Genomic DNA, 20,401 nt, shown 5'->3' with positions numbered 1-20,401 from the left:
GCTCTGGTGTCACAGAGAAGAGTAGTTTTGGCCTGTCACTGCTGTGATGTCAGAGAGAGGGGAAAGCGTGTCTGTCACTGCTGCGGTGTTCCAAAGGGGATGAATTTGAGGCTGTCCTAAGTGTGATGTCACAGAGAGGGGAAAATTGAGGCAGGCACTACTGTGGTGTCACAGAGAGGCGTAAATTAGAGTTGTCAGTGCTGTGATGTCACAGGGAGGCGAAAATTGGGCCTCTCTCAGATGTGATGTCACAGAGAGAGGCGTAATGGATCTGTGAGTGCTGTGGTGTCACCGAGAGGCATAAATTAGAGTTGTCAGTGCAATGATGTCATGGAGAGGAGAAACTGGGTCCCTCATTGGTGTGATGTCACAGATAGAGGAAACCTGAGTCTGCCACTGCAGTGATGTCACGGAGAGGGGAAAACTGGGGCTATCACAGCTGTGGAGTCTCAGAGAAAGTATCACAGGTGCTATGACTTGTCTGTTGCCACAAAGGAGATGGAATTGGGGTTGTCATGGCTATGATATCAAAGGGAGGTTTTAATCGGTTCTGTCTCTTCTGTGATGTCATGGAGAGGGGAATTATGGGTCACTGCTGTGGTGTTCCTTTGGGGCTGAAATTAAGGCTGCCGTGGCTGTGATGTCACAGATAGAGGAAACCTGAGTCTGTCCCTGCTGTGGTGTCCCAGAGAGGGGAAAACTGGGGCTGATCACTGTTGTGCAGTGACAGAGAAATTTACACAGGTGCTATGACTTGTCTGTTGCCACACAGGGAATGGAATTGGGGTTGTTCGGGCTGTGGTATCACAGAGAGATTTAAATTGGTTCTGTCATGACTGTGATGTCCCAGAGAGGGGAATAATGCGTCTGTCACCACTGTGGTGTCGCAGAGAGGTGTAAACTGGACTTGTCATTGCAGTGATCTCACCGAGAGGAGAAAACTGAGGCTTTCACTGCTGTGGCTTATCAGAGGGGATGAATTCTGACTTGTCTTTGATATCATGTCACAGAGAGGAGAAAACTGGCACTATCACCACTGTAAATGTTACAGATAAGTGTAAGTTGGGCTTGTTCAATCTGTGGGGTGACAGAAAGGGTGAAATTTGGCCTGTCAGTGCTGTGATGTCATAATGGGTGGAAAGTGCATCTTTGACTGCTGTGCTGTCACAGGTAGGCGTAAATTGGGGTTCCCACAGTTGTGATGTCACAGAGAGGGGAAAACTGGGGCTATCACAGCTGTGGAGTCTCAGAGAAAGTAACACAGGTGCTATGACTTGTCTGTTGCCACAAAGGAGATGGAATTGGGGTTCTCATGCCTATGGTATCTCAGAGAGGTTTTAATTGGTTCTGTCTGTTCTGTGATATCACAGAGCGGGGAATAATGGGTCTGTCAGTGCTGTGGTGTTCCATCAGAGCTGAAATTAAGGCTGCCATGGCTGTGATGTCACAGATAGAGGAAACCTGAGTCTGTCCCTGCTGTGGTGTCCCAGAGAGGGGAAAACTGGATTGATCACTGTTGTGCAGTGACAGAGAAAGTTACACAGGTGCTATGACTTGTCTGTTGCCACACAGGGAATAGAATTGGGGTTGTTCGGGCTGTGGTATCATAGAGAGTTTTAAATTGGTTCTGTCATGATTGTGATGTCCCAGAGAGGGGAATAATGCGTCTGTCACCACTGTGGTGTCACAGACAGGCGTAATTTAGAGTTGTCACTGCAGTAATGTCACAGAGACCTTGAACTGGGTCCCTCATTGGTGTGATGTCACACACAGAGAGGAGAATACTGAGGCTGCCGCTGCTCTGGTGTCACAGAGAGGAGTAGTTTTGGCCTGTCACTGCTGTGATGTCAGAGAGAGGGGAAAGCGTGTCTGTCACTGCTGCGGTGTTCCAAAGGGGATGAATTTGAGGCTGTCCTAAGTGTGATGTCACAGAGAGGGGAAAATTGAGGCAGGCACTACTGTGGTGTCACAGAGAGGCGTAAATTAGAGTTGTCAGTGCTGTGATGTCACAGGGAGGCGAAAATTGGGCCTCTCTCAGATGTGATGTCACAGAGAGAGGCGTAATGGATCTGTGAGTGCTGTGGTGTCACCGAGAGGCATAAATTAGAGTTGTCAGTGCAGTGATGTCACGGAGAGGAGAAACTGGGTCCCTCATTGGTGTGATGTCACAGATAGAGGAAACCTGAGTCTGCCACTGCAGTGATGTCACAGAGAGGGGAAAACTGGGGCTATCACAGCTGTGGAGTCTCAGAGAAATTATCACAGGTGCTATGACTTGTCTGTTGCCACAAAGGAGATGGAATTGGGGTTGTCATTGCTATGATATCAAAGGGAGGTTTTAATCGGTTCTGTCTCTTCTGTGATGTCACGGAGAGGGGAATAATGGGTCTGTCACTGCTGTGGTGTTCCTTTGGGGCTGAAATTAAGGCTGCCGTGGCTGTGATGTCACAGATAGAGGAAACCTGAGTCTGTCCCTGCTGTGGTGTCCCAGAGAGGGGAAAACTGGGGCTGATCACTGTGGTGCAGTGAAAGTTACACAGGTGCTATGACTTGTCTGTTGCCACACAGGGAATGGAATTGGGGTTGTTAGGGCTGTGGTATCACAGAGAGATTTAAATTGGTTCTGTCATGAATGTGATGTCCCAGAGAGGGGAATAATGCGTCTGTCACCACTGTGGTGTCACAGAGAGGTGTAAACTGGACTTGTCATTGCAGTGATCTCACCGAGAGGAGAAAAGTGAGGCTTTCACTGCTGTGGCTTATCAGAGGGGATGAATTCTGACTTGTCTTTGATATCATGTCACAGAGAGGAGAAAACTGGCACTATCACCGCTGTAAATGTTACAGATAAGTGTAAGTTGGGCTTGTTCAATCTGTGGGGTGACAGAAAGGGTGAAATTTGGCCTGTCAGTGCTGTGATGTCATAATGGGTGGAAAGTGCATCTTTGACTTCTGTGCTGTCACAGGCAGGCGTAAATTGGGGTTCCCACAGTTGTGATGTCACAGAGAGAGGAAAACTGGGGCTATCACAGCTGTGGAGTCTCAGAGAAAGTAACACAGGTGTTATGACTTGTCTGTTGCCACAAAGGAGATGGAATTGGGGTTCTCATGCCTATGGTATCTCAGAGAGGTTTTAATTGGGTCTGTCTCTTCTGTGATATCACAGAGCGGGGAATAATGGGTCTGTCAGTGCTGTGGTGTTCCATCAGATCTGAAATTAAGGCTGCCGTGGCTGTGATGTGACGATAGAGGAAACCTGAGTCTGTCCCTGCTGTGGTGTCCCAGAGAGGGGAAAACTGGATTGATCACTGTTGTGCAGTGACAGAGAAATTTACACAGGTGCTATGACTTGTCTGTTGCCACACAGGGAATAGAATTGGGGTTGTTCGGGCTGTGGTATCATAGAGAGTTTTAAATTGGTTCTGTCATGATTGTGATGTCCCAGAGAGGGGAATAATGCGTCTGTCACCACTGTGGTGTCACAGACAGGCGTAATTTAGAGTTGTCACTGCAGTAATGTCACAGAGACCTTGAACTGGGTCCCTCATTGGTGTGATGTCACACACAGAGAGGAGAATACTGAGGCTGCCGCTGCTCTGGTGTCACAGAGAGGAGTAGTTTTGGCCTGTCACTGCTGTGATGTCAGAGAGAGGGGAAAGCGGGTCTGTCACTGCTGCGGTGTTCCAAAGGGGATGAATTTGAGGCTGTCCTAAGTGTGATGTCACAGAGAGGGGAAAATTGAGGCAGCCACTACTGTGGTGTCACAGAGAGGCGTAAATTAGAGTTGTCAGTGCTGTGATGTCACAGGGAGGCGAAAATTGGGCCTCTCTCAGATGTGATGTCACAGAGAGAGGCGTAATGGATCTGTGAGTGCTGTGGTGTCACCGAGAGGCATAAATTAGAGTTGTCAGTGCAATGATGTCATGGAGAGGAGAAACTGGGTCCCTCATTGGTGTGATGTCACACATAGAGGAAACCTGAGTCTGCCACTGCAGTGATGTCACAGAGAGGGGAAAACTGGGGCTATCACAGCTGTGGAGTCTCAGAGAAAGTATCACAGGTGCTATGACTTGTCTGTTGCCACAAAGGAGATGGAATTAGGGTTGTCATGGCTATGATATCAAAGGGAGGTTTTAATCGGTTCTGTCTCTTCTGTGATGTCATGGAGAGGGGAATTATGGGTCACTGCTGTGGTGTTCCTTTGGGGCTGAAATTAAGGCTGCCGTGGCTGTGATGTCACAGATAGAGGAAACCTGAGTCTGTCCCTGCTGTGGTGTCCCAGAGAGGGGAAAACTGGGGCTGATCACTGTTGTGCAGTGACAGAGAAATTTACACAGGTGCTATGACTTGTCTGTTGCCACACAGGGAATGGAATTGGGGTTGTTCGGGCTGTGGTATCACAGAGAGATTTAAATTGGTTCTGTCATGACTGTGATGTCCCAGAGAGGGGAATAATGCGTCTGTCACCACTGTGGTGTCACAGAGAGGTGTAAACTGGACTTGTCATTGCAGTGATCTCACCGGGAGGAGAAAATTGAGGCTTTCACTGCTGTGGCTTATCAGAGGGGATGAATTCTGACTTGTCTTTGATATCATGTCACAGTGAGGAGAAAACTGGCACTATCACCGCTGTAAATGTTACAGATAAGTGTAAGTTGGGCTTGTTCAATCTGTGGGGTGACAGAAAGGGTGAAATTTGGCCTGTCAGTGCTGTGATGTCATAATGGGTGGAAAGTGCATCTTTGACTGCTGTGCTGTCACAGGCAGGCGTAAATTGGGGTTCCCACAGTTGTGATGTCACACAGAGGGGAAAACTGGGGCTATCACAGCTGTGGAGTCTCAGAGAAAGTAACACAGGTGTTATGACTTGTCTGTTGCCACAAAGGAGATGGAATTGGGGTTCTCATGCCTATGGTATCTCAGAGAGGTTTTAATTGGGTCTGTCTCTTCTGTGATATCACAGAGCGGGGAATAATGGGTCTGTCAGTGCTGTGGTGTTCCATCAGAGCTGAAATTAAGGCTGCCATGGCTGTGATGTCACAGATAGAGGAAACCTGAGTCTGTCCCTGCTGTGGTGTCCCAGAGAGGGGAAAACTGGATTGATCACTGTTGTGCAGTGACAGAGAAAGTTACACAGGTGCTATGACTTGTCTGTTGCCACACAGGGAATAGAATTGGGGTTGTTCGGGCTGTGGTATCATAGAGAGTTTTAAATTGGTTCTGTCATGATTGTGATGTCCCAGAGAGGGGAATAATGCGTCTGTCACCACTGTGGTGTCACAGACAGGCGTAATTTAGAGTTGTCACTGCAGTAATGTCACAGAGACCTTGAACTGGGTCCCTCATTGGTGTGATGTCACACACAGAGAGGAGAATACTGAGGCTGCCGCTGCTCTGGTGTCACAGAGAGGAGTAGTTTTGGCCTGTGACTGCTGTGATGTCAGAGAGAGGGGAAAGCGGGTCTGTCACTGCTGCGGTGTTCCAAAGGGGATGAATTTGAGGCTGTCCTAAGTGTGATGTCACAGAGAGGGGAAAATTGAGGCAGGCACTACTGTGGTGTCACAGAGAGGCGTAAATTAGAGTTGTCAGTGCTGTGATGTCACAGGGAGGCGAAAATTGGGCCTCTCTCAGATGTGATGTCACAGAGAGAGGCGTAATGGATCTGTGAGTGCTGTGGTGTCACCGAGAGGCATAAATTAGAGTTGTCAGTGCAGTGATGTCACGGAGAGGAGAAACTGGGTCCCTCATTGGTGTGATGTCACAGATAGAGGAAACCTGAGTCTGCCACTGCAGTGATGTCACAGAGAGGGGAAAACTGGGGCTATCACAGCTGTGGAGTCTCAGAGAAATTATCACAGGTGCTATGACTTGTCTGTTGCCACAAAGGAGATGGAATTGGGGTTGTCATTGCTATGATATCAAAGGGAGGTTTTAATCGGTTCTGTCTCTTCTGTGATGTCACGGAGAGGGGAATAATGGGTCTGTCACTGCTGTGGTGTTCCTTTGGGGCTGAAATTAAGGCTGCCGTGGCTGTGATGTCACAGATAGAGGAAACCTGAGTCTGTCCCTGCTGTGGTGTCCCAGAGAGGGGAAAACTGGGGCTGATCACTGTGGTGCAGTGAAAGTTACACAGGTGCTATGACTTGTCTGTTGCCACACAGGGAATGGAATTGGGGTTGTTAGGGCTGTGGTATCACAGAGAGATTTAAATTGGTTCTGTCATGAATGTGATGTCCCAGAGAGGGGAATAATGCGTCTGTCACCACTGTGGTGTCACAGAGAGGTGTAAACTGGACTTGTCATTGCAGTGATCTCACCGAGAGGAGAAAAGTGAGGCTTTCACTGCTGTGGCTTATCAGAGGGGATGAATTCTGACTTGTCTTTGATATCATGTCACAGAGAGGAGAAAACTGGCACTATCACCGCTGTAAATGTTACAGATAAGTGTAAGTTGGGCTTGTTCAATCTGTGGGGTGACAGAAAGGGTGAAATTTGGCCTGTCAGTGCTGTGATGTCATAATGGGTGGAAAGTGCATCTTTGACTTCTGTGCTGTCACAGGCAGGCGTAAATTGGGGTTCCCACAGTTGTGATGTCACAGAGAGAGGAAAACTGGGGCTATCACAGCTGTGGAGTCTCAGAGAAAGTAACACAGGTGTTATGACTTGTCTGTTGCCACAAAGGAGATGGAATTGGGGTTCTCATGCCTATGGTATCTCAGAGAGGTTTTAATTGGGTCTGTCTCTTCTGTGATATCACAGAGCGGGGAATAATGGGTCTGTCAGTGCTGTGGTGTTCCATCAGATCTGAAATTAAGGCTGCCGTGGCTGTGATGTGACGATAGAGGAAACCTGAGTCTGTCCCTGCTGTGGTGTCCCAGAGAGGGGAAAACTGGATTGATCACTGTTGTGCAGTGACAGAGAAATTTACACAGGTGCTATGACTTGTCTGTTGCCACACAGGGAATAGAATTGGGGTTGTTCGGGCTGTGGTATCATAGAGAGTTTTAAATTGGTTCTGTCATGATTGTGATGTCCCAGAGAGGGGAATAATGCGTCTGTCACCACTGTGGTGTCACAGACAGGCGTAATTTAGAGTTGTCACTGCAGTAATGTCACAGAGACCTTGAACTGGGTCCCTCATTGGTGTGATGTCACACACAGAGAGGAGAATACTGAGGCTGCCGCTGCTCTGGTGTCACAGAGAGGAGTAGTTTTGGCCTGTCACTGCTGTGATGTCAGAGAGAGGGGAAAGCGGGTCTGTCACTGCTGCGGTGTTCCAAAGGGGATGAATTTGAGGCTGTCCTAAGTGTGATGTCACAGAGAGGGGAAAATTGAGGCAGCCACTACTGTGGTGTCACAGAGAGGCGTAAATTAGAGTTGTCAGTGCTGTGATGTCACAGGGAGGCGAAAATTGGGCCTCTCTCAGATGTGATGTCACAGAGAGAGGCGTAATGGATCTGTGAGTGCTGTGGTGTCACCGAGAGGCATAAATTAGAGTTGTCAGTGCAATGATGTCATGGAGAGGAGAAACTGGGTCCCTCATTGGTGTGATGTCACACATAGAGGAAACCTGAGTCTGCCACTGCAGTGATGTCACAGAGAGGGGAAAACTGGGGCTATCACAGCTGTGGAGTCTCAGAGAAAGTATCACAGGTGCTATGACTTGTCTGTTGCCACAAAGGAGATGGAATTGGGGTTGTCATGGCTATGATATCAAAGGGAGGTTTTAATCGGTTCTGTCTCTTCTGTGATGTCATGGAGAGGGGAATTATGGGTCACTGCTGTGGTGTTCCTTTGGGGCTGAAATTAAGGCTGCCGTGGCTGTGATGTCACAGATAGAGGAAACCTGAGTCTGTCCCTGCTGTGGTGTCCCAGAGAGGGGAAAACTGGGGCTGATCACTGTTGTGCAGTGACAGAGAAATTTACACAGGTGCTATGACTTGTCTGTTGCCACACAGGGAATGGAATTGGGGTTGTTCGGGCTGTGGTATCACAGAGAGATTTAAATTGGTTCTGTCATGACTGTGATGTCCCAGAGAGGGGAATAATGCGTCTGTCACCACTGTGGTGTCACAGAGAGGTGTAAACTGGACTTGTCATTGCAGTGATCTCACCGGGAGGAGAAAATTGAGGCTTTCACTGCTGTGGCTTATCAGAGGGGATGAATTCTGACTTGTCTTTGATATCATGTCACAGTGAGGAGAAAACTGGCACTATCACCGCTGTAAATGTTACAGATAAGTGTAAGTTGGGCTTGTTCAATCTGTGGGGTGACAGAAAGGGTGAAATTTGGCCTGTCAGTGCTGTGATGTCATAATGGGTGGAAAGTGCATCTTTGACTGCTGTGCTGTCACAGGCAGGCGTAAATTGGGGTTCCCACAGTTGTGATGTCACACAGAGGGGAAAACTGGGGCTATCACAGCTGTGGAGTCTCAGAGAAAGTAACACAGGTGTTATGACTTGTCTGTTGCCACAAAGGAGATGGAATTGGGGTTCTCATGCCTATGGTATCTCAGAGAGGTTTTAATTGGTTCTGTCTGTTCTGTGATATCACAGAGCGGGGAATAATGGGTCTGTCAGTGCTGTGGTGTTCCATCAGAGCTGAAATTAAGGCTGCCATGGCTGTGATGTCACAGATAGAGGAAACCTGAGTCTGTCCCTGCTGTGGTGTCCCAGAGAGGGGAAAACTGGATTGATCACTGTTGTGCAGTGACAGAGAAAGTTACACAGGTGCTATGACTTGTCTGTTGCCACACAGGGAATAGAATTGGGGTTGTTCGGGCTGTGGTATCATAGAGAGTTTTAAATTGGTTCTGTCATGATTGTGATGTCCCAGAGAGGGGAATAATGCGTCTGTCACCACTGTGGTGTCACAGACAGGCGTAATTTAGAGTTGTCACTGCAGTAATGTCACAGAGACCTTGAACTGGGTCCCTCATTGGTGTGATGTCACACACAGAGAGGAGAATACTGAGGCTGCCGCTGCTCTGGTGTCACAGAGAGGAGTAGTTTTGGCCTGTGACTGCTGTGATGTCAGAGAGAGGGGAAAGCGTGTCTGTCACTGCTGCGGTGTTCCAAAGGGGATGAATTTGAGGCTGTCCTAAGTGTGATGTCACAGAGAGGGGAAAATTGAGGCAGGCACTACTGTGGTGTCACAGAGAGGCGTAAATTAGAGTTGTCAGTGCTGTGATGTCACAGGGAGGCGAAAATTGGGCCTCTCTCAGATGTGATGTCACAGAGAGAGGCGTAATGGATCTGTGAGTGCTGTGGTGTCACCGAGAGGCATAAATTAGAGTTGTCAGTGCAGTGATGTCACGGAGAGGAGAAACTGGGTCCCTCATTGGTGTGATGTCACAGATAGAGGAAACCTGAGTCTGCCACTGCAGTGATGTCACAGAGAGGGGAAAACTGGGGCTATCACAGCTGTGGAGTCTCAGAGAAATTATCACAGGTGCTATGACTTGTCTGTTGCCACAAAGGAGATGGAATTGGGGTTGTCATGGCTATGATATCAAAGGGAGGTTTTAATCGGTTCTGTCTCTTCTGTGATGTCACGGAGAGGGGAATAATGGGTCTGTCACTGCTGTGGTGTTCCTTTGGGGCTGAAATTAAGGCTGCCGTGGCTGTGATGTCACAGATAGAGGAAACCTGAGTCTGTCCCTGCTGTGGTGTCCCAGAGAGGGGAAAACTGGGGCTGATCACTGTGGTGCAGTGAAAGTTACACAGGTGCTATGACTTGTCTGTTGCCACACAGGGAATGGAATTGGGGTTGTTAGGGCTGTGGTATCACAGAGAGATTTAAATTGGTTCTGTCATGAATGTGATGTCCCAGAGAGGGGAATAATGCGTCTGTCACCACTGTGGTGTCACAGAGAGGTGTAAACTGGACTTGTCATTGCAGTGATCTCACCGAGAGGAGAAAAGTGAGGCTTTCACTGCTGTGGCTTATCAGAGGGGATGAATTCTGACTTGTCTTTGATATCATGTCACAGAGAGGAGAAAACTGGCACTATCACCGCTGTAAATGTTACAGATAAGTGTAAGTTGGGCTTGTTCAATCTGTGGGGTGACAGAAAGGGTGAAATTTGGCCTGTCAGTGCTGTGATGTCATAATGGGTGGAAAGTGCATCTTTGACTTCTGTGCTGTCACAGGCAGGCGTAAATTGGGGTTCCCACAGTTGTGATGTCACAGAGAGAGGAAAACTGGGGCTATCACAGCTGTGGAGTCTCAGAGAAAGTAACACAGGTGTTATGACTTGTCTGTTGCCACAAAGGAGATGGAATTGGGGTTCTCATGCCTATGGTATCTCAGAGAGGTTTTAATTGGGTCTGTCTCTTCTGTGATATCACAGAGCGGGGAATAATGGGTCTGTCAGTGCTGTGGTGTTCCATCAGATCTGAAATTAAGGCTGCCGTGGCTGTGATGTGACGATAGAGGAAACCTGAGTCTGTCCCTGCTGTGGTGTCCCAGAGAGGGGAAAACTGGATTGATCACTGTTGTGCAGTGACAGAGAAATTTACACAGGTGCTATGACTTGTCTGTTGCCACACAGGGAATAGAATTGGGGTTGTTCGGGCTGTGGTATCATAGAGAGTTTTAAATTGGTTCTGTCATGATTGTGATGTCCCAGAGAGGGGAATAATGCGTCTGTCACCACTGTGGTGTCACAGACAGGCGTAATTTAGAGTTGTCACTGCAGTAATGTCACAGAGACCTTGAACTGGGTCCCTCATTGGTGTGATGTCACACACAGAGAGGAGAATACTGAGGCTGCCGCTGCTCTGGTGTCACAGAGAGGAGTAGTTTTGGCCTGTCACTGCTGTGATGTCAGAGAGAGGGGAAAGCGGGTCTGTCACTGCTGCGGTGTTCCAAAGGGGATGAATTTGAGGCTGTCCTAAGTGTGATGTCACAGAGAGGGGAAAATTGAGGCAGCCACTACTGTGGTGTCACAGAGAGGCGTAAATTAGAGTTGTCAGTGCTGTGATGTCACAGGGAGGCGAAAATTGGGCCTCTCTCAGATGTGATGTCACAGAGAGAGGCGTAATGGATCTGTGAGTGCTGTGGTGTCACCGAGAGGCATAAATTAGAGTTGTCAGTGCAATGATGTCATGGAGAGGAGAAACTGGGTCCCTCATTGGTGTGATGTCACACATAGAGGAAACCTGAGTCTGCCACTGCAGTGATGTCACAGAGAGGGGAAAACTGGGGCTATCACAGCTGTGGAGTCTCAGAGAAAGTATCACAGGTGCTATGACTTGTCTGTTGCCACAAAGGAGATGGAATTGGGGTTGTCATGGCTATGATATCAAAGGGAGGTTTTAATCGGTTCTGTCTCTTCTGTGATGTCATGGAGAGGGGAATTATGGGTCACTGCTGTGGTGTTCCTTTGGGGCTGAAATTAAGGCTGCCGTGGCTGTGATGTCACAGATAGAGGAAACCTGAGTCTGTCCCTGCTGTGGTGTCCCAGAGAGGGGAAAACTGGGGCTGATCACTGTTGTGCAGTGACAGAGAAATTTACACAGGTGCTATGACTTGTCTGTTGCCACACAGGGAATGGAATTGGGGTTGTTCGGGCTGTGGTATCACAGAGAGATTTAAATTGGTTCTGTCATGACTGTGATGTCCCAGAGAGGGGAATAATGCGTCTGTCACCACTGTGGTGTCACAGAGAGGTGTAAACTGGACTTGTCATTGCAGTGATCTCACCGGGAGGAGAAAATTGAGGCTTTCACTGCTGTGGCTTATCAGAGGGGATGAATTCTGACTTGTCTTTGATATCATGTCACAGTGAGGAGAAAACTGGCACTATCACCGCTGTAAATGTTACAGATAAGTGTAAGTTGGGCTTGTTCAATCTGTGGGGTGACAGAAAGGGTGAAATTTGGCCTGTCAGTGCTGTGATGTCATAATGGGTGGAAAGTGCATCTTTGACTGCTGTGCTGTCACAGGCAGGCGTAAATTGGGGTTCCCACAGTTGTGATGTCACACAGAGGGGAAAACTGGGGCTATCACAGCTGTGGAGTCTCAGAGAAAGTAACACAGGTGTTATGACTTGTCTGTTGCCACAAAGGAGATGGAATTGGGGTTCTCATGCCTATGGTATCTCAGAGAGGTTTTAATTGGTTCTGTCTGTTCTGTGATATCACAGAGCGGGGAATAATGGGTCTGTCAATGCTGTGGTGTTCTATCAGAGCTGAAATTAAGGCTGCAATGGCTGTGATGTGACGATAGAGGAAACCTGAGTCTGTCCCTGCTGTGGTGTCCCAGAGAGGGGAAAACTGGATTGATCACTGTTATGCAGTGACAGAGAAATTTACACCGGTGCTATGACTTGTCTGTTGCCACACAGGGAATAGAATTGGGGTTGTTCGGGCTGTGGTATCACAGAGAGTTTTAAATTGGTTCTGTCATGATTGTGATGTCCCAGAGAGGGGAATAATGCGTCTGTCACCACTGTGGTGTCACAGACAGGCGTAATTTAGAGTTGTCACTGCAGTAATGTCACAGAGACCTTGAACTGGGTCCCTCATTGGTGTGATGTCACACACAGAGAGGAGAATACTGAGGCTGCCGCTGCTCTGGTGTCACAGAGAGGAGTAGTTTTGGCCTGTGACTGCTGTGATGTCAGAGAGAGGGGAAAGCGTGTCTGTCACTGCTGCGGTGTTCCAAAGGGGATGAATTTGAGGCTGTCCTAAGTGTGATGTCACAGAGAGGGGAAAATTGAGGCAGGCACTACTGTGGTGTCACAGAGAGGCGTAAATTAGAGTTGTCAGTGCTGTGATGTCACAGGGAGGCGAAAATTGGGCCTCTCTCAGATGTGATGTCACAGAGAGAGGCGTAATGGATCTGTGAGTGCTGTGGTGTCACCGAGAGGCATAAATTAGAGTTGTCAGTGCAGTGATGTCACGGAGAGGAGAAACTGGGTCCCTCATTGGTGTGATGTCACACATAGAGGAAACCTGAGTCTGCCACTGCAGTGATGTCACAGAGAGGGGAAAACTGGGGCTATCACAGCTGTGGAGTCTCAGAGAAATTATCACAGGTGCTATGACTTGTCTGTTGCCACAAAGGAGATGGAATTGGGGTTGTCATGGCTATGATATCAAAGGGAGGTTTTAATCGGTTCTGTCTCTTCTGTGATGTCACGGAGAGGGGAATAATGGGTCTGTCACTGCTGTGGTGTTCCTTTGGGGCTGAAATTAAGGCTGCCGTGGCTGTGATGTCACAGATAGAGGAAACCTGAGTCTGTCCCTACTGTGGTGTCCCAGAGAGGGGAAAACTGGGGCTGATCACTGTGGTGCAGTGAAAGTTACACAGGTGCTATGACTTGTCTGTTGCCACACAGGGAATGGAATTGGGGTTGTTCGGGCTGTGGTATCACAGAGAGATTTAAATTGTTTCTGTCATGACTGTGATGTCCCAGAGAGGGGAATAATGCGTCTGTCACCACTGTGGTGTCGCAGAGAGGTGTAAACTGGACTTGTCATTGCAGTGATCTCACCGAGAGGAGAAAACTGAGGCTTTCACTGCTGTGGCTTATCAGAGGGGATGAATTCTGACTTGTCTTTGATATCATGTCACAGAGAGGAGAAAACTGGCACTATCACCACTGTAAATGTTACAGATAAGTGTAAGTTGGGCTTGTTCAATCTGTGGGGTGACAGAAAGGGTGAAATTTGGCCTGTCAGTGCTGTGATGTCATAATGGGTGGAAAGTGCATCTTTGACTGCTGTGCTGTCACAGGCAGGCGTAAATTGGGGTTCCCACAGTTGTGATGTCACAGAGAGGGGAAAACTGGGGCTATCACAGCTGTGGAGTCTCAGAGAAAGTAACACAGGTGCTATGACTTGTCTGTTGCCACAAAGGAGATGGAATTGGGGTTCTCATGCCTATGGTATCTCAGAGAGGTTTTAATTGGTTCTGTCTGTTCTGTGATATCACAGAGCGGGGAATAATGGGTCTGTCAGTGCTGTGGTGTTCCATCAGAGCTGAAATTAAGGCTGCCATGGCTGTGATGTCACAGATAGAGGAAACCTGAGTCTGTCCCTGCTGTGGTGTCCCAGAGAGGGGAAAACTGGATTGATCACTGTTGTGCAGTGACAGAGAAAGTTACACAGGTGCTATGACTTGTCTGTTGCCACACAGGGAATAGAATTGGGGTTGTTCGGGCTGTGGTATCATAGAGAGTTTTAAATTGGTTCTGTCATGATTGTGATGTCCCAGAGAGGGGAATAATGCGTCTGTCACCACTGTGGTGTCACAGACAGGCGTAATTTAGAGTTGTCACTGCAGTAATGTCACAGAGACCTTGAACTGGGTCCCTCATTGGTGTGATGTCACACACAGAGAGGAGAATACTGAGGCTGCCGCTGCTCTGGTGTCACAGAGAGGAGTAGTTTTGGCCTGTGACTGCTGTGATGTCAGAGAGAGGGGAAAGCGTGTCTGTCACTGCTGCGGTGTTCCAAAGGGGATGAATTTGAGGCTGTCCTAAGTGTGATGTCACAGAGAGGGGAAAATTGAGGCAGGCACTACTGTGGTGTCACAGAGAGGCGTAAATTAGAGTTGTCAGTGCTGTGATGTCACAGGGAGGCGAAAATTGGGCCTCTCTCAGATGTGATGTCACAGAGAGAGGCGTAATGGATCTGTGAGTGCTGTGGTGTCACCGAGAGGCATAAATTAGAGTTGTCAGTGCAGTGATGTCACGGAGAGGAGAAACTGGGTCCCTCATTGGTGTGATGTCACACATAGAGGAAACCTGAGTCTGCCACTGCAGTGATGTCACAGAGAGGGGAAAACTGGGGCTATCACAGCTGTGGAGTCTCAGAGAAATTATCACAGGTGCTATGACTTGTCTGTTGCCACAAAGGAGATGGAATTGGGGTTGTCATTGCTATGATATCAAAGGGAGGTTTTAATCGGTTCTGTCTCTTCTGTGATGTCACGGAGAGGGGAATTATGGGTCTGTCACTGCTGTGGTGTTCCTTTGGGGCTGAAATTAAGGCTGCCGTGGCTGTGATGTCACAGATAGAGGAAACCTGAGTCTGTCCCTGCTGTGGTGTCCCAGAGAGGGGAAAACTGGGGCTGATCACTGTGGTGCAGTGAAAGTTACACAGGTGCTATGACTTGTCTGTTGCCACACAGGGAATGGAATTGGGGTTGTTAGGGCTGTGGTATCACAGAGAGATTTAAATTGGTTCTGTCATGAATGTGATGTCCCAGAGAGGGGAATAATGCGTCTGTCACCACTGTGGTGTCACAGAGAGGTGTAAACTGGACTTGTCATTGCAGTGATCTCACCGAGAGGAGAAAAGTGAGGCTTTCACTGCTGTGGCTTATCAGAGGGGATGAATTCTGACTTGTCTTTGATATCATGTCACAGAGAGGAGAAAACTGGCACTATCACCGCTGTAAATGTTACAGATAAGTGTAAGTTGGGCTTGTTCAATCTGTGGGGTGACAGAAAGGGTGAAATTTGGCCTGTCAGTGCTGTGATGTCATAATGGGTGGAAAGTGCATCTTTGACTTCTGTGCTGTCACAGGCAGGCGTAAATTGGGGTTCCCACAGTTGTGATGTCACAGAGAGAGGAAAACTGGGGCTATCACAGCTGTGGAGTCTCAGAGAAAGTAACACAGGTGTTATGACTTGTCTGTTGCCACAAAGGAGATGGAATTGGGGTTCTCATGCCTATGGTATCTCAGAGAGGTTTTAATTGGGTCTGTCTCTTCTGTGATATCACAGAGCGGGGAATAATGGGTCTGTCAGTGCTGTGGTGTTCCATCAGATCTGAAATTAAGGCTGCCGTGGCTGTGATGTGACGATAGAGGAAACCTGAGTCTGTCCCTGCTGTGGTGTCCCAGAGAGGGGAAAACTGGATTGATCACTGTTGTGCAGTGACAGAGAAATTTACACAGGTGCTATGACTTGTCTGTTGCCACACAGGGAATAGAATTGGGGTTGTTCGGGCTGTGGTATCATAGAGAGTTTTAAATTGGTTCTGTCATGATTGTGATGTCCCAGAGAGGGGAATAATGCGTCTGTCACCACTGTGGTGTCACAGACAGGCGTAATTTAGAGTTGTCACTGCAGTAATGTCACAGAGACCTTGAACTGGGTCCCTCATTGGTGTGATGTCACACACAGAGAGGAGAATACTGAGGCTGCCGCTGCTCTGGTGTCACAGAGAGGAGTAGTTTTGGCCTGTCACTGCTGTGATGTCAGAGAGAGGGGAAAGCGGGTCTGTCACTGCTGCGGTGTTCCAAAGGGGATGAATTTGAGGCTGTCCTAAGTGTGATGTCACAGAGAGGGGAAAATTGAGGCAGCCACTACTGTGGTGTCACAGAGAGGCGTAAATTAGAGTTGTCAGTGCTGTGATGTCACAGGGAGGCGAAAATTGGGCCTCTCTCAGATGTGATGTCACAGAGAGAGGCGTAATGGATCTGTGAGTGCTGTGGTGTCACCGAGAGGCATAAATTAGAGTTGTCAGTGCAATGATGTCATGGAGAGGAGAAACTGGGTCCCTCATTGGTGTGATGTCACAGATAGAGGAAACCTGAGTCTGCCACTGCAGTGATGTCACAGAGAGGGGAAAACTGGGGCTATCACAGCTGTGGAGTCTCAGAGAAAGTATCACAGGTGCTATGACTTGTCTGTTGCCACAAAGGAGATGGAATTGGGGTTGTCATGGCTATGATATCAAAGGGAGGTTTTAATCGGTTCTGTCTCTTCTGTGATGTCATGGAGAGGGGAATTATGGGTCTGTCACTGCTGTGGTGTTCCTTTGGGGCTGAAATTAAGGCTGCCGTGGCTGTGATGTCACAGATAGAGGAAACCTGAGTCTGTCCCTGCTGTGGTGTCCCAGAGAGGGGAAAACTGGGGCTGATCACTGTTGTGCAGTGACAGAGAAATTTACACAGGTGCTATGACTTGTCTGTTGCCACACAGGGAATGGAATTGGGGTTGTTCGGGCTGTGGTATCACAGAGAGATTTAAATTGGTTCTGTCATGACTGTGATGTCCCAGAGAGGGGAATAATGCGTCTGTCACCACTGTGGTGTCACAGAGAGGTGTAAACTGGACTTGTCATTGCAGTGATCTCACCGAGAGGAGAAAAGTGAGGCTTTCACTGCCGTGGCTTATCAGAGGGGATGAATTCTGACTTGTCTTTGATATCATGTCACAGAGAGGAGAAAACTGGCACTATCACCGCTGTAAATGTTACAGATAAGTGTAAGTTGGGCTTGTTCAATCTGTGGGGTGACAGAAAGGGTGAAATTTGGCCTGTCAGTGCTGTGATGTCATAATGGGTGGAAAGTGCATCTTTGACTGCTGTGCTGTCACAGGCAGGCGTAAATTGGGGTTCCCACAGTTGTGATGTCACAGAGAGGGGAAAACTGGGGCTATCACAGCTGTGGAGTCTCAGAGAAATTAACACAGGTGTTATGACTTGTCTGTTGCCACAAAGGAGATGGAATTGGGGTTCTCATGCCTATGGTATCTCAGAGAGGTTTTAATTGGTTCTGTCTGTTCTGTGATATCACAGAGCGGGGAATAATGGGTCTGTCAGTGCTGTGGTGTTCTATCAGAGCTGAAATTAAGGCTGCCATGGCTGTGATGTGACGATAGAGGAAACCTGAGTCTGTCCCTGCTGTGGTGTCCCAGAGAGGGGAAAACTGGATTGATCACTGTTATGCAGTGACAGAGAAATTTACACCGGTGCTATGACTTGTCTGTTGCCACACAGGGAATAGAATTGGGGTTGTTCGGGCTGTGGTATCACAGAGAGTTTTAAATTGGTTCTGTCATGATTTTGATGTCCCAGAGAGGGGAATAATGCGTCTGTCACCACTGTGGTGTCACAGACAGGCATAATTTAGAGTTGTCACTGCAGTAATGTCACAGAGACCTTGAACTGGGTCCCTCATTGGTGTGATGTCACACACAGAGAGGAGAATACTGAGGCTGCCGCTGCTCTGGTGTCACAGAGAGGAGTAGTTTTGGCCTGTCACTGCTGTGATGTCAGAGAGAGGGGAAAGCGTGTCTGTCACTGCTGCGGTGTTCCAAAGGGGATGAATTTGAGGCTGTCCTAAGTGTGATGTTACAGAGAGGGAAAAATTGAGGCAGGCACTACTGTGGTGTCACAGAGAGGCGTAAATTAGAGTTGTCAGTGCTGTGATGTCACAGGGAGGCGAAAATTGGGCCTCTCTCAGATGTGATGTCACAGAGAGAGGCGTAATGGATCTGTGAGTGCTGTGGTGTCACCGAGAGGCATAAATTAGAGTTGTCAGTGCAGTGATGTCACGGAGAGGAGAAACTGGGTCCCTCATTGGTGTGATGTCACAGATAGAGGAAACCTGAGTCTGCCACTGCAGTGATGTCACGGAGAGGGGAAAACTGGGGCTATCACAGCTGTGGAGTCTCAGAGAAATTATCACAGGTGCTATGACTTGTCTGTTGCCACAAAGGAGATGGAATTGGGGTTGTCATGGCTATGATATCACAGAGAGGTTTTAATCGGTTCTGTCTCTTCTGTGATGTCACGGAGAGGGGAATTATTGGTCTGTCACTGCTGTGGTGTTCCTTTGGGGCTGAAATTAAGGCTGCCGTGGCTGTGATGTCACAGATAGAGGAAACCTGAGTCTGTCCCTGCTGTGGTGTCACAGAGAGGGGAAAACTGGGGCTGATCACTGTTGTGCAGTGAAAGTTACACAGGTGCTATGACTTGTCTGTTGCCACACAGGGAATGGAATTGGGGTTGTTAGGGCTGTGGTATCACAGAGAGATTTAAATTGGTTCTGTCATGACTGTGATGTCCCAGAGAGGGGAATAATGCGTCTGTCACCACTGTGGTGTCGCAGAGAGGTGTAAACTGGACTTGTCATTGCAGTGATCTCACCGAGAGGAGAAAACTGAGGCTTTCACTGCTGTGGCTTATCAGAGGGGATGAATTCTGACTTGTCTTTGATATCATGTCACAGAGAGGAGAAAACTGGCACTATCACCGCTGTAAATGTTACAGATAAGTGTAAGTTGGGCTTGTTCAATCTGTGGGGTGACAGAAAGGGTGAAATTTGGCCTGTCAGTGCTGTGATGTCATAATGGGTGGAAAGTGCATCTTTGACTGCTGTGCTGTCACAGGCAGGCGTAAATTGGGGTTCCCACAGTTGTGATGTCACAGAGAGGGGAAAATTGGGGCTATCACAGCTGTGGAGTCTCAGAGAAAGTAACACAGGTGTTATGACTTGTCTGTTGCCACAAAGGAGATGGAATTGGGGTTGTCATGCCTATGGTATGTCAGAGAGGTTTTAATTGGTTCTGTCTGTTCTGGGATGTCACAGAGCGGGGAATAATGGGTCTGTCAGTGCTGTGGTGTTCCATCAGAGCTGAAATTAAGGCTGCCATGGCTGTGATGTCACGATAGAGGAAACCTGAGTCTGTCCCTGCTGTGGTGTCACAGAGAGGGGAAAACTGGGGCTGATCACTGTTGTGCAGTGACAGAGAAATTTACACAGGTGCTATGACTTGTCTGTTGCCACACAGGGAATGGAATTGGGGTTGTTCGGGCTGTGGTATCACAGAGAGTTTTAAATTGGTTCTGTCATGATTGTGATGTCCCAGAGAGGGGAATAATGCGTCTGTCACCACTGTGGTGTCACAGACAGGCGTAATTTAGAGTTGTCACTGCAGTAATGTCACAGAGACCTTGAACTGGGTCCCTCATTGGTGTGATGTCACACACAGAGAGGAGAATACTGAGGCTGCCGCTGCTCTGGTGTCACAGTGAGGAGTAGTTTTGGCCTGTCACTGCTGTGATGTCAGAGAGAGGGGAAAGCGGGTCTGTCACTGCTGCGGTGTTCCAAAGGGGATGAATTTGAGGCTGTCCTAAGTGTGATGTCACAGAGAGGGGAAAATTGAGGCAGCCACTACTGTGGTGTCACAGAGAGGCGTAAATTAGAGTTGTCAGTGCTGTGATGTCACAGGGAGGCGAAAATTGGGCCTCTCTCAGGTGTGATGTCACAGAGAGAGGCGTAATGGATCTGTGAGTGCTGTGGTGTCACCGAGAGGCATAAATTAGAGTTGTCAGTGCAGTGATGTCACGGAGAGGAGAAACTGGGTCCCTCATTGGTGTGATGTCACAGATAGAGGAAACCTGAGTCTGCCACTGCAGTGATGTCACGGAGAGGGGAAAACTGGGGCTATCACAGCTGTGGAGTCTCAGAGAAATTATCACAGGTGCTATGACTTGTCTGTTGCCACAAAGGAGATGGAATTGGGGTTGTCATGGCTATGATATCACAGAGAGGTTTTAATTGGTTCTGTCTCTTCTGTGATGTCACGGAGAGGGGAATTATGGGTCTGTCACTGCTGTGGTGTTCCTTTGGGGCTGAAATTAAGGCTGCCGT

This window comes from Cyanistes caeruleus, unplaced genomic scaffold, assembly GCF_971803275.1.
Source record: "Cyanistes caeruleus unplaced genomic scaffold, bCyaCae1.hap1.1 HAP1_SCAFFOLD_115, whole genome shotgun sequence".
Classification (NCBI taxonomy): domain Eukaryota; kingdom Metazoa; phylum Chordata; class Aves; order Passeriformes; family Paridae; genus Cyanistes; species Cyanistes caeruleus.
This window is presented reverse-complemented; position numbering follows the sequence as displayed.